General features: G+C 41.5%; 1 protein-coding gene across 3 annotated transcripts in view; it reads right to left on the reverse strand.

Moving 5' to 3' along the window:
* ak8 (adenylate kinase 8) overlaps positions 1–14074 on the reverse strand; it is a 210669-nt gene that overhangs the window by 1044 nt on the left and 195551 nt on the right. The gene's annotated exons all lie outside the window — the stretch shown is intronic.

Raw genomic sequence — 14074 nt, forward strand, 5'->3', positions numbered from 1 at the left:
TGTTACATCACCATTCCAGTGAATATGAGAGGAAGTGCTTAAAATATAAATGCTACGATAATACAGCAAAGTCAACAGGGATAAATTTCAATATTGTCCTGCAATATTTAAGCAACTTCAAGGATATTAAAATTATGCATAACACATAATAACCAGATCTACTATAAATATTTATGCTCAATCACACAGTTAAAATTGAGATAATACTTGTAATGCCTAATTAAATTTGATGTAATAAATATCGCAACTTCTTGAGGATTATGCTGGGCTGTGCAATAGCAAATAAAACTAGGCCGATTAGTTCATGTATGGTATTGTTTTGTTAATTAAATGTGACAAAAAAATTAGTATTCTAAATAATTTATCAGGTGGTGTAATTGGAATTGGTTAATTAAACATAAAGGTAAATCAAACCTAAAGGAAATTCATATTGAATGTCACAGAGAGCTCATTGCCAGTACATTTTACCCATGTTAATAGATGCTTTCGAATTTTTTTTTTGCATTGAATATTTAGCCAATTAAGAAACACTGGAGAAACTTATTGCGAATGTTGAAATGATGGAGAAATCAGGGCACCCATTGCCTCTTACAACATCCACATTCAGAATGAAAGATATTTAAACATGATGCAAAGATTAATGTCATTAACCACCAAATTTACTGCAAGATTCAGCAGTAGAATTCAGTTTAACCAAAAAAGTTGGGGAATATAGTTTATTTGATTTTTCCCCTGCTTCATGTACAAATTAGACTTTCTATATTGTAATTATTAGTAGTAACAGATAAAAATCTGTAGACACTGTGGTTGAAGAAAAAGCACAAAATGCTGGAGAAACTCAGCTGGTCAAATAGTGTCCTTAATGTAGCAAACATCGCTTCTGTATTTTTACCATTGCTACATAAACTACACTGTTTGATCAGCTGAGTTTTTCCAGCATTTTATGTTTTTAGTGTAATTATTAGTAATTTGACAGAGTATTTGATCCATATAAAAAATCAAAAACACACCAACAAAATATAATCGAAGCAATCAATGATCAGTTAGCTTAATGCCAGTGGTAGGAAAGATGATGAAATATGCACTGAAAGACATTTGGAAACATCTCTGTACATCCAATTGATTTTTTGAGAAATAACAATAAAGATAAATGGGGATAATGTGGCTGAAGTACCTGTAATATATTTGGATTCCCAAAAGTCCTTTAAAATAGTAATCAGGGAACATGTAACAGATTAGATCCAAAAGAGACAGCAGATGCTGTAATCCAGAGCAAAAAAACAAACTGCCTGAAGACCTTAGTGGGTTGGAAGCTTGAGTTCTCTCCAGCAAAATGATGCCACAGATGGATTGGATACCAAGTTGGCTACCAAATAAAACAGTGAAATTGATGTGGTGTGAAGTGGTTTTAATGCAGGGATCATGTTCATTATTTGCATAAATAATGTGGACAGGGTCAGAAGCACAATTTCAGTTTTAGCTGATTTTGTTAAATTTGGGGAGATGGGAGGAAGCTGATTTCTACTGTAGAACTGTGATAAAAGTCCAGGAAGATGGCAATATTGTTAGAATAGGTTTGTAATCATGAAATAACAACACAGATACATTTTGGATGGGAAGCTAGAAAGATAACTTCATCTTTGGAAAATAATTGTGTCGAGGAGATGAGCGCAGAGAGACTTGTAAATGCAGATACACAAGTCTCTAAGAGAAGTAACAAAGCTTAACAAACTGAAAATAAATATTTATTTTCATTTCTAATGTAAAGCAGATAAGTTACATTAATCTTTTATTGAATATTGATCAGAAAACTGCAGTTTGATTCTCCACTTTACAAAAAGAGTATAAAGATACAGAAGATGCAAAAACAGGGTTAGAGTGTATTAACTACAACTTCTCAGTTCAACTAGTGTACAGGGTGAGGTTCCTTTCTCTGAGTGATATCCAGGAGATGGCCTTTAAAGCGAAATGCAGTGACACTTCTATTTGCCAGTAAAACCGGAGTTAGGGTCATTAATACAAGAACATCAGCTAAATCTTCTTCACAATCTGGCCACCACAAGAAGTAGTTCAGGTAAGAAATGCATTTCAGATAAAGCTGAATTAAGACAGGAGAAAGATAGAATATTAAGATTATAATGGTTAGATGAAGTAGTTGAGGAATGGGGAAGGTGTCATCAGGGGAGTATAAACATGGCCATTTTAGGTGCTTTGCACTGATAAAGTACTGGCCTTTCCAAAGGTCGGGTTCTATGATACCTTTAATATTGTAGTTCCACGTACTAATCCAGTCTCTGTTCTAATCTTGCATTAAAATAAAAACACCACCCATCATCATTCCTACCATATTCGTTATCCTGGTCCATCCTGTTTCCTTCATTAAATCCCTGCCTTCTCTTCAATCTCTCCAATTCCAATTTGGTACCCACTTCCCTGTCAGCTGAGTTTAAATCCTCCCTTGTACCACTCACTAAAGTACTTTTGAAATATCCTCACAAGCATTTCATGCCCAGCAAGTTCGCGCAGACAGAAATGTGATAATAATCATGTAGTCTATTTTGGTGTTTTTGGAAATTTGCTTGAAACAAGCTCTGAGTGGGACTGAAAGCTGGATGCGATCCTATCAACTGTATCACAACAAGGTCAGAAATTACTCACAGGAAATAAAAACTCGTTTTTTCCTAAATGCAAAACTTCTTCAATTTAAAGTTATTTCCTTTTTAATTTCACATATCAAGTGTCAACGATCTGCCTGACAGTCTCTACTGAAGCTGCTCCAGCCATGATCTCAGATGTCAATTCCTCCTTCAAATAGGAAGTGATACTTGTCCATGGTGGCTTAATTTAAATTTAAATATTATTTTGTCGCAAAATATCCTGTACAGAGTGAATGATTCTCTGCGAGCAAGCTAACAGGTTATCTCTAACACTCATACAGTCGTGTGCAGAGCACAATTTACAGTATTGGATTGCAATAAAAATGAAGTTTAAATAACACCAAGGAAGGGCAGTATGATTGCACTGATGGCTGTGGAGAAGAAACTGCCTTTCAGTCTGTTGTGCATGCTTTCACACTCTTCGGCCTTCTATCCAATGGGAGGAAGGAAATGAGAGCATGGAAGATTACAGTGTCATTGCAAAATTACCATGCATCCCGTGGGTTGCCAACAAAAACAAAAGATTCAATCCTTAAGCGGTGCTGAACTTTAAGTGCAAAATATACAAATTGATTATACATGTTGTTTGCCGTGGCAGTTTGTCCATGCATAAGCTTTAAAATCTCCATTTGATAGTGTGCATTCCATTATGAACCGCTAAAATGATACTCCTATCTGTGAACAAAAAACCTGGACTCCTTTGCCCTTGGATACACCTGCTCCCAGATCATTAGATAATCTTTTATAAGGAAGATCTAATTGAACATATAAAATACACAAAAGTGTTGGAGGAGCTCGGCATCCATGGAAAGCAATAGAGAGCTGATGGTTCAGGCCTGAGCCCTTCTACAGGTATGACAAAAATCAGGCAAAATCTCTGAATAAGGAGGTGGGTGGGAGTGGGAGGAAGGGGAAGAGGGAGGAGCACAGGCTAGCAGGTGACAGGTGGATACAAGTGGGAGGAGGAAGAAGAAGTGATGGGATATATAGAAAGAGTATAAGGCTATAGCTCATCAAATCTACTTCATCTAGCAGCTCATTACCATACTCTGGCCCAACCCACCAAAAGAGTTCTATAATCTCCAAATAAACAGATTGCGACTTTCTTGGCACAACCCATCAGGGCTGACAATTGACTTTTGAGCAGAATATTTAATCGCAAGCTTGTTAGCCAGGCTTGGCCCCAGTTTATACTAATCTCAGTTCTGTACTAGGAAGGGGATACAAATTCGAAATGAATAACACCCTATCAGTGTGAGTTTTACACAAGATGTCTGTTGCCAAGATGGTTCTTACCATCAGCCTTAAGGCATAAAACAGGAATGACTGAAAGACCCTGTTAAGTCTACTGTTAGTTCCTTTGCATGTTCAACAGTATCACAATTCAGTAGAAACTCTTCTATTTTTAAACACCCTGTACTTTACATTTGTTAGCTTGCTTGCAAATAACGTATCATTAAAGTGTACAACATGACACAGTTCCTAAGCATCAACACGGTCAATTATCAACTGAATGCGATTGTCTCATGACACTGCAGGAGACATCTCGATTAGTCATCACTACAGGAAAAGCCTATGCTGTTCAAGATGGTTCTAATAGTGACATAAATGCCACAATAAAACCTGCAGGATGAAACAGTAAGTTGAAACTCTAATGGCTTGTACTGTCATGGACTTCACCGCTTTATTAATTTGTTGTCAGGACTTAGGTAAAATAGTTTGTGTCCTGCCTGCAAGGCAACATTTTAAATTAACAATTGAATACCTAATTTTATTATGTCCCTGAAGCAAGGAAGATTGTGTGTAATGAATTATTCAGTTTTATTTTCTACATTGCCTGCTCTTCCTAGAATACGACTGCACCTGTGAGCTGCGGTACTTTTTTTTGAACTTCATTTAAAAGATAACTGATTCAACCTGTATGACCATCCATGTGCAGGTTATTTCTTGCCCTGCAGTTTACAATTTTACCCAGAATTTCACTCATACCATAGGGCATATTTAATGGTAAAGGGATCTACAAACTTTAAAATTTAGTGTGACATGGGATCAAGCATAGCAGAAACTTAGAATGTAGAAATAATATATGGATGGAATATTTACTTACTGATATTGTGTATGAAAGACATGGAGGGATTTCAAGATTCCATTTATTGCCGTGTACATAAAATACACAAAACTCTTTCCTATGTTTGCTCTATAAAGGCACACAAAGAGCTGCCTTTAATACAGACCAACCATCAAGATAAGAAAGGGAAGTAAAAGAGAGGCATTGAGTATCTAGATCACACCACCTTCTCCAATGCTGCTGCCTCATGCACGACTTTAACTTCTGTAACTGCATGATTCAGCTGTGCATTGAGCCTGGGGCTTCCAAGTCATCCTCCTTTCTCCCAGTGTTAGGAAGGTGTCAGTGCCCAAAACCCTTCAGTAGCCCTGCTCGCCACTGGCACCCTCATGGATCCTGGTCATGACACCTGGTTCCCAGAGGTCAGTTATCAGCAGCCTGCTGTGGCTTCCCATTCAGTAGGGTCCTCTCCAAGACTTCTTGGCAGCTAGGTGTTCTCATGCTTTGATGTCCTGTTCTAATCTGCACTTTCTCCGAATCTGCAACCATCGAGGTCTGGGCTGTCGATTATGTACAACGTCATCTTGGATCCAAACTTCTAAAGACATTGATGGAAGAATTGATGCCAGCCCCATTTCTACTGTGAATTTTAATGTGTCTGGGGATGTTGGGCAGGACAGAAAGGTAGTAGGACCCCAGAAAGGAGAGCAGAAAGGCCGTGGTCCCAGACCCCTTGCTCTTCTAGGGTCTGCACCAGTGGTAGTACTGCCATTGCAACAACTACAGCAGCTGATTCTCCACAAGCACAAGATCCCGTGGTACTATCTAAGGAGCAGTGTGTTGGAGCAGGTCTAGAGGAGGTTTATAAGGATGATCCCCAGAGTGAAACCATTTTCATATGAGGAGTGTGTGAAGGACCTGGAATTGTACTCGTTGGAATGTAGAAGAATGAGGTTGATCTCATTGAAACCTATGGAATACTAGAAAGAGTGGATGTGGAGAGCATTATGTTTTCTATGTTGAGGGAGTCTGGGAACAGAGGGCAGAGCCTCAGAATAAAAAAGGCCCTTTAGAACAGAAGTGAGGTGGGATTTCTCTACCTAGATGGTGGTGAATTTGTGAAATTCATTGCGATGGACAGCTGTGGATGCCAAGTTATAGGGGATATTTAAGACAAAGATAGATAGGTAATCGAATAAGAACAAAATCAAGGGTTTAGGGAGAAGACAGGAGAATGCTATGCCATAAGGAGTTGTACATTCTCCCTGTGTCTGCATGGGTTTCCTCCAAGGGCTCCGGTTTCCTCTCTCTATTTAAAGTGTACCAGGGGTGTAGGTTAATTGGCTGTAATTGGACAGCATGGTCTTGTGGGCTGAAATGGCCTGTTTTCCGTGCTGTATGTCTACATTTTAAAAAACAAAAAAATCAGTCATGATAGAATGGGAGGGCAGACTCAATGGGGCGAATGGCCCGATTCCATTCCTATGTCTTATGGTCTTAAACAGGCAATAGGTCCTCCACATAAGCTAATAAGGTAACTATTTCAGATTCTTATATTGAAATGCCTTAACCTCCTTGATTCACATTTCCATCTTAACAGTACCATTGCTCCTTCCCTAAATCATCTCCCTAATTTCCCCCTTCCACATTTATTGTCTTGCTTGAGGGATAGTTCTTGTTGTTAGCCATCTGATCTTCTGCAGACACGTATATTCAATTGCAATGAGGGTTGAGGCACAATGTGTTGTGTCAGAGACTTCCCCAATTGGATACAGGAACTATTCACATTTTCTGGTGTGCTCAGATTTCTAGGTCATTGCATATTATCTCCTCACAAATGAAATCAAAAGAGATGACATTCAATATATCTGCTACTTTCTGAGGCTACTAATGACATCAGACTGGCATCAGCTGTTATATACTATATGTACTTCAGGAAGGCTCTCTGGTTGATGATGCTCCCTGTGCACTTTTCATGTGAAGGAAAGCTTTCTATGGGTTAAAATGCAGATGAGTATATCCAGGTAAATATAATTTTACTTCAGACACTGAAAAACCAAAGAGCAGATTTATAAGCAGACATCTATCTTTGTTATTACTCATTTTCCAAACATTTGGGAAATGTGCGCATTTCTCTGTGATGCATCACTTAAAAGAAAGATAAATAAACTATGCATTTGGAATTTCTAAGTTTGCTTCATGTTATAAATGTTGAAAGTAAGACCATAAAGGATTACACTACAATGGGACTGAACAATAAACCTACGATGTTCAGTAATGTTCACAAAAGGCAGAGTGAACAAGAATCAATAAAATGAAATGAGTTGATGCTTCACAAACTTTAAGTTCAACTTGGAAACTGCTCAGTTAATTCCCAGGATTTGAGGATATTCCTTTGAGGGGCTACTTTTTGGTCTGAACTAAATGTTTAGATTTAATTTCATTGCAAGGGAACCAATCAAAACTTGAGAGTTGGGAGTCGACTAACATTATTTGCAGAAGATACAAATTTAATCCATGTTAAGTGTGTTGTGGAATGTGTTAAGGTGAACTGTCAACAGTGGTATAGTTCTGTGTGAATCATCCCTTGGCACCTACCCCTGAGACCATAAGAGATGCTTCACTTGCATCCACATGTTCTCACTCACCACCATTTGGGGTCCTAAACACTCTTCGAAGTGAAGCAATATTTTACTTGTGAATCTGCAGGGGTCATCAACTGCATCCTGTGCTCCTGTTGTGGTTTCCTCTTCATCAGAGACTGGGAGATCACTTTGTTGAGCATCCCAGTTCTGTCCACCTCAATAGCCACCCATTTCAATTCCTTTTCGCATTCCCTTGCTAACATGTCTGTCCATGGTCTCATGCACTGCTACAAATTGGAGGAACAACACCTTAAATTCTTTTGGGGCACCCTCCAACCAGATGGTATTAACATAGACTTTTCTAGCTTTCGTTAAACCCCACCCTCTCACGTCCAATTAACACCTTTTGTTGGTCTAGACTCCTTCCCCAGCCAGCTTTGTCTTAATTCAGAGCCTTCCTGTTTTCTGCGTATTCTTTATTTATTCCTTGAAGAAGGGCTCAGGCTCAAAACCTTAGTAATATATCTTTATCCCCTATGGACGTTGCAAGACCAGCTGAGATCCCCCAGCATTTTTGTGTGTTTTTACTACAATCACAGTACGTGCAGACTTTTGCCTTTTACTCCATGTATCTTCATGAGCTGTGTCTGATACGTTTTGGGGGTTTGACAGAGAGGGTGAGCGGTGAAGGCAGTAAATCTCCACTGAAAGAAACTAGAAGGTGGCCTTCTTGGGTATGTCACAAGAAATTTATCTTCTTTCTCTAAACTTTAATGGAAGTTCCTTTTTGCAGCTATGTTTAGGATCTTGATATACCAATTTGTTGATAACCAGTACAATAGATTTGAGATGCAGAATGACAGATACATACCTATATTCTTGGGTATCAGCATGTGACTATGCATCATGCAGCTAGATTGTTTCAATAACCTGAATTGCCAAGAGATGGCATTCAGGTGTGCCTACCAATCACTCAATGAATGAGTACCAAGTTTACGAGTTAAATGTTGGACAAGAAAAAGAATGGTACAATTTAACAAAACACCTGCTCATGCCACCAAGTGCCAGTTCCTTGATATATGAGGTTACATGGAATATTTCAGGTTTATATCTGGTATTGTAAGGCACAGAAGAGCATTCTTTATGTTCAATTGTTAGGCTCAATGCAGATAGAAAATTGAAATTTCAAATAAGTACACCAATAATGAAAAAACAACAATGTATTACTTCCTGCTGACTTATCAAAGATCTTTTCCTTATTTTAACTTTTATGTCTTCATTTTTGCTTTGCTGATGACATGATTAATGCCCCTAAATCTAGAGAACTCTCTTGATTATAATGATCTGCAACTTGAAGCAGACATTGTTGAATGACATTCACTTGGATGATGAAGGGACTGAGCACACAGGAAACTGCTTTGGCTCCTCCTCCTCTGTCCATTACATCCAGTGATTGAACCTGCCACTTGGATATCCTTCAAGGGAAAACTCCATGAACTCCTCATACCACCCAACCAGATTACAGTTGAAAATAATTTTTATTTTATTTTGGGTAAACAAGTTCTTTGATACATGAAAATAGCATTAGAAATAAATATCTTGTGTTATGACAAGGTATCTTAAGTGACTTTGGATTTTTTAACATAAAAATGCACTCAGCAAGCCACATGGCATTTTTTATGTAATATAAAGACTTTGTTGACTTTCTCTAGCATTTCTGTGTAAACTACTATCACAATATCTGCAGACATTCTTGTTTAACTCTATATAAAGAGACTTGCATTCAATAAACCATAGTAGGTGATGCACCATCAGTAACTCCAAAAGACTAGAAGTTATGTATAACTGATAGGCTTTCATTAGTAATAGAATGGAAGCACATCCATGCTGATTGACTGTCCTGAACTGGGAGGGGGCTGTGGGACAGTCACCTGTATTCAGGAGGAACCACAGATACAATCAGCCAAAGGGGCGTGTCCAGACAGCTAAATATACATACAGTGGTTTACCACAATTACCCCTTGTTTTAGAAAGAGTCCAGCAGGGTGAAGTGAATTAGGTGTTATTACAAATTAAGTTTTTCAGGTGGCCTAGCCTGCTGCTGTGACTGTTGTAGTACCTGCTCCAGCGCAGCAGTTGAGTTCTGGACTGTCTGGAATGCCTATATGTAGTTATCGGCGTTGGCTTGGTGGATGCGTGGCGAAGAGTCTGGCATGCTATCTGCTTGGTCATTCCCTGGTGCATCATGGGTAATGATAGGTGAAGGGGGTGTAGGGTGATTGGTAATGATCTCAGGAACCCCTGAGGGTGGTAGGTCCCTAACAGAAACCGTGTCCTCATGCCTATCAGAGTATGCCGCAGAGGTGAATTAGGGGGTTGGCATGGAGGAGATGCGTCAGATTAATAGCTCCTCACGTGCTTCTGGAGTAGGACCAGCCCTGGGAAAATTAGCCAGGTTGGCAACGTGGTTCCTGAAGCAGACTTCCTAAGAATGGAAAACATTCTTTCATGTGGAGTGGCATTGGTTGCTGTACATAGGACTGATTTGATTGAGTGGAGCACATCCGAGAGGACCTCTTGGCAGCGGGAGACTGGAAGGCCTCCAGTCCGCAGGGCTAGGAGGGTGACCTTCCAGACCATAGCATTCTTCTTGCCCGTTCCCCTGGGGGTTGTAACAGGTGGTCTGGATTGTGGCAATGTCTCTGGCCAGCAGGTTCTGGCGCAACTCATCACTCATAAAAGAGGACCCCCAGTCACTATAGATATAGCAGGGGTACCCAAACAGGGTGAGGAGATTGCATAGGCCCTTGATGACTGCAGCTGTTGTCAATCCGAGTAGGGAATGGCGAACAGAAAACTTAAGTACTCATCAATGATGTTGAAGAAGTACACCTTGCAGTCAGAGGAGGGTAGGGGTCCTTTGAAATCAATGCTCAGGGGCTCAAAGGGGCTGATTGCCTTTTTCATATGCACTCTGTCTGGTCGATAGAAGTGCAGTTTGCACTCTTTTAACAGATTTGGCAGTTCCTGGTCATAGTCCTGATCTCCTTAACGGAGTAAGGCAGATTGCGGGCTTTGATAAAGTGGAAGAACCTGGTAACCCCAGGGGCGGCAGAGGCTGTTGTGGAGGGTTTGCAATCGGTCTATTTGTGCGCTGGCACATGTTCTGTGGAATCAAGCATCTGGGGGCTCATTGAGTTTCCCAGCCGGTACAAGATATCATAAATGTGGGTGGAAAGTTCAATTCTCCACCTCAATATCTTGTCATTTTTGATTTTACCTCGCTGCTGATTGTTGAACATTAAAGCAACTGCACGCTGGTCATTCAGCAAGGTAAATCATTTGCTGGTGAGGTGGTGTCTCCAGTGCTGTACTGCTTTGACTATGGCTTGGGCCTCCTTCTCAACAGAGAATTTTGGGGTCATGGAGGGTACAGGAAAAGAAGGTTTAGGACCTGCCTGCCTGGTTAAGGGTGGCAGCCAGATCAAAGTCAGAAGCATCACTCTCCATCTGGAACAGGGTAGATTCATCCACAAAGTGCATCATGGCCTTAGCATTGTCTGCCTTGATGTGGCTGAAGGCTGCATGGGCTTCTGATGTTAGGGGAAAGGAGGTGGGCGGGCCTTGTCTGCATAATTGGGGATCTACTGGGTATAGTAGGAGAAGAAGCCCATTCACCTTTTCAGGGCTTTGAGGCTGTGGGGGAGGTGGAGTTCCAAAAGCAGGTGCATGTGATTGGGGTTGGGGCCAACTACTCCGTTCTTCATGATGAAGCCAAGGATAGCAAAGTGGTTTGTGTGAAATACACATTTTGCCTTATTATATGCAAGGTTAAGGAGTTTGACAGCCTGGAGGAATTTTTGGAGGTTGGCGTCATGATATTGCAGGTCATGGCGGCAAATGGTGAAGTTGTCCAGATACAGGAATGTGGCCTGAAGCTCATATTGGTCTACCATTTGATCCATCTCCCATTGGAAGACCGAGACCCCGATGGTGATACTGAAGGGAGCCCTCAGGAAATGGTAGAGGTGGCCAACTGCAGATCAATGGTGAGAAATATCTAATATTGGGTGATTTGGTTTACCATTTTGAATATGTGGAAAAGAGGCTACGCGTCCAGTTGTGTAAATCTGTTCATGGTCTGACTGTTGTCAATGACCATTCTGTTTTTCTCCCCATTCTTCACCACCACCACTTGGGCTCTCCAAAGGCTGGTGCTGGCTTCAATTATCCCCTCATTGAGTAGCTGCTGCACCTCCAACCTAAAAATGGTCCTGTCCCTGGCACTGTACTGCCTACTTTTGGTGGGAATGGGTTTACTTTCAGGGGTGAGGTTGGTGAACAAAGGTGGAGGGATGATGTTGAGAGTTGAGAGCCCGCAGGTCATGCACAGTGGGCAATTTTCAGTTGGTGGCCAGAAACGGTGAGGCAGGAGGCCGGGGAATTTTGCCAGTGAAGCGTGATGGATAGTTTAAAAACTGCTGGTTACAGACAGTGAGAGGGAGGGGATGGGGCCCATCGTACTCCATCATCACACTTTTAAGGTGGCATCGAAAGTCCAGTCCCAGTAGCACATCAGCGCATAGCGGTGGTATCATCAGGAGTTTAAAGTCTTTGTAATCTATGCCCTGCATGGTCAGGGTCACTGCACAGTAGCCGCAGACATCAGCCGTATGGGACTTTGAGGCCAAAGAGACTTTGTGGCTTACTGGCTTTACCATGAGGGAATAATGCTGCACCGTGTAGGGGTAAAGGAAGTCCTCCATGCTCCCACTATCGAACAGGCACCTCATCACATGGCTGTTTATCTGGATGTCCATCATCAATCTGGCATGTTGATGCAGGCTATCTTGATCTAGCATGATGGAGGCCAGTATGCATCGCTGTCTATAGATGCGGTGGAGTGTTTAGGTGTGTGGTCCAAAGATGGCTGTGTCCAAGTTGGCACCCCCCCAGGGCTTGTTTGCAGCACTGCTGGATTTTGAAGATGGCGGCATCCAAGATGGCAGCCTCCACAGTCTGCATGTGGCGCTGCTGGGTTGGAGTGACTTGGACTTGCACACTTTTGCATGTCATTTCTTCCCACAGTTCGAGCAAACCGCATCTTTCACCGGGCAGCATTTCCTCGAGTGGAGTGCTTGTTCAGGCCGCAGAAGTAGCACTTCGGGTACTCGTGGTTGGGTCACTGGTGTGACATGGTGGTGGTGGCGTTCCACAGGGTGGTGGCCCTCCTGCACCCAAAGATAGCAGTGCCCGGGGCAACTACGAGGCGGACATGTTGTCAGCCAAGTAGGCTTCCATATTCTATAGGGCCACCTAATATCTAATAATAATTAATTAATTAATAATTAATAATATCTAATAAAAATAATAAAATCTAGTAGAAACTGGCATGCCTGCCAGTTCAACTGCTCTCTGCAAGTTGAGCTCACCTTGCTCCAATGGTCTTTGCTGGGTGTAGTTGGACCTGATGCCTGCGGCATAAGCATCTTTGATCAGGTTCTCCATGTTCACCATGGCTGTCATGGCCTTGCAGTCACAGGCCCATTCGAGAACTCACAGGGCCTGAAAGTACTCAGTGCTAAATTCTCCGGGTCACTGCTTTCGGGTAGACCTTTCTCAGGTACTGGACTTTCAGGACAACCATTGCCTCTTGGTCTGACTTGGCGTCCCTGATCATCGAATATACCATGAGCCCAACCCGGGAATGTAGTACCTGCAGTTTATCGTTCTCTGATCAAATTATGGTAGATGATGCCTGCAGGAACGCTTCAAAGAAATTCAGCCAGAGTTTGAAGCTGTTGGAGGCTTCAGGCGATTGAAGGATGATTTCCAACTTGTTTGGTTTTAGGATCTGCTCCATTATCAAAATTCATTGATAATAAAATTGATGCACCAGACTCCAAAAGACTAGAAGTTATGTAAAGATCGGCTTTTTGTGTTGAATGTCTGCCAAGCTGCCTGTCTCCCCTCTGGTGAGCCTTGCTGTACTAACATTGGCTGTGCATTATCTCTACTGTTAAGGACACACCCCTTGGGTATAACTGTGTATGCAGCCATTGTCTTTGATTATTGTACCATGAGTTTCTGCTAATAAAAGCCATGATTATTGTTTGACCACATTGTCTTTGTCTACTTCATTAACTGGCACTTCAATTTTATTAGCAGAAATGGATGCCACGCATCAATGAAATTATTAATCAGATAGCGCAATACAAAGTGTACTCCACTGTCGACCTCAAAGCAGCTTACCACCAAATCCCCATTAAGAAAAGGGAATGGCTTTTGAGGCTGCTGGGGGTGGGTTATACCAGTTTAAAAGGGAACCTTTTGGGGTCACTAATGGTGTGTCCGTGTTTCAGAGGGAAATGGATAAGATTGTTAGGATGTATGAGTTACAGGGTACGTTTCCCTCTCTGGATAATGTCACTATCTGTGGGAAAACACAAGCTGAGCATGACAACAACTTGAAGAAATTCTTAGCAACAGCTAAAGAACTTAACCTTACATTTAACGAGGGTAAATGTGTGTTCAATGTGACAGAGCTACCCATTCTGGGCTACATTGTCCGCAAGGGTGAAATCTGCCCTGACCCGGAAAAAATGGCCCCCTTAAGAAATTACCACCCCCAGACTCAGCAAAAGCCCTTAAAAGGTGTATGGGATTTTTTTCCTACTATTGCAAATGGGTTCGGGACTATGCCATGAAGGCACGCCCTCTGTTTGACACTAAATCTTTTCCTCTTTCTCCAATGGCCTTGAAGG

Source organism: Narcine bancroftii, chromosome 1 (genome assembly GCF_036971445.1).
Source record: "Narcine bancroftii isolate sNarBan1 chromosome 1, sNarBan1.hap1, whole genome shotgun sequence".
NCBI classification, from domain to species: Eukaryota; Metazoa; Chordata; class Chondrichthyes; order Torpediniformes; family Narcinidae; genus Narcine; species Narcine bancroftii.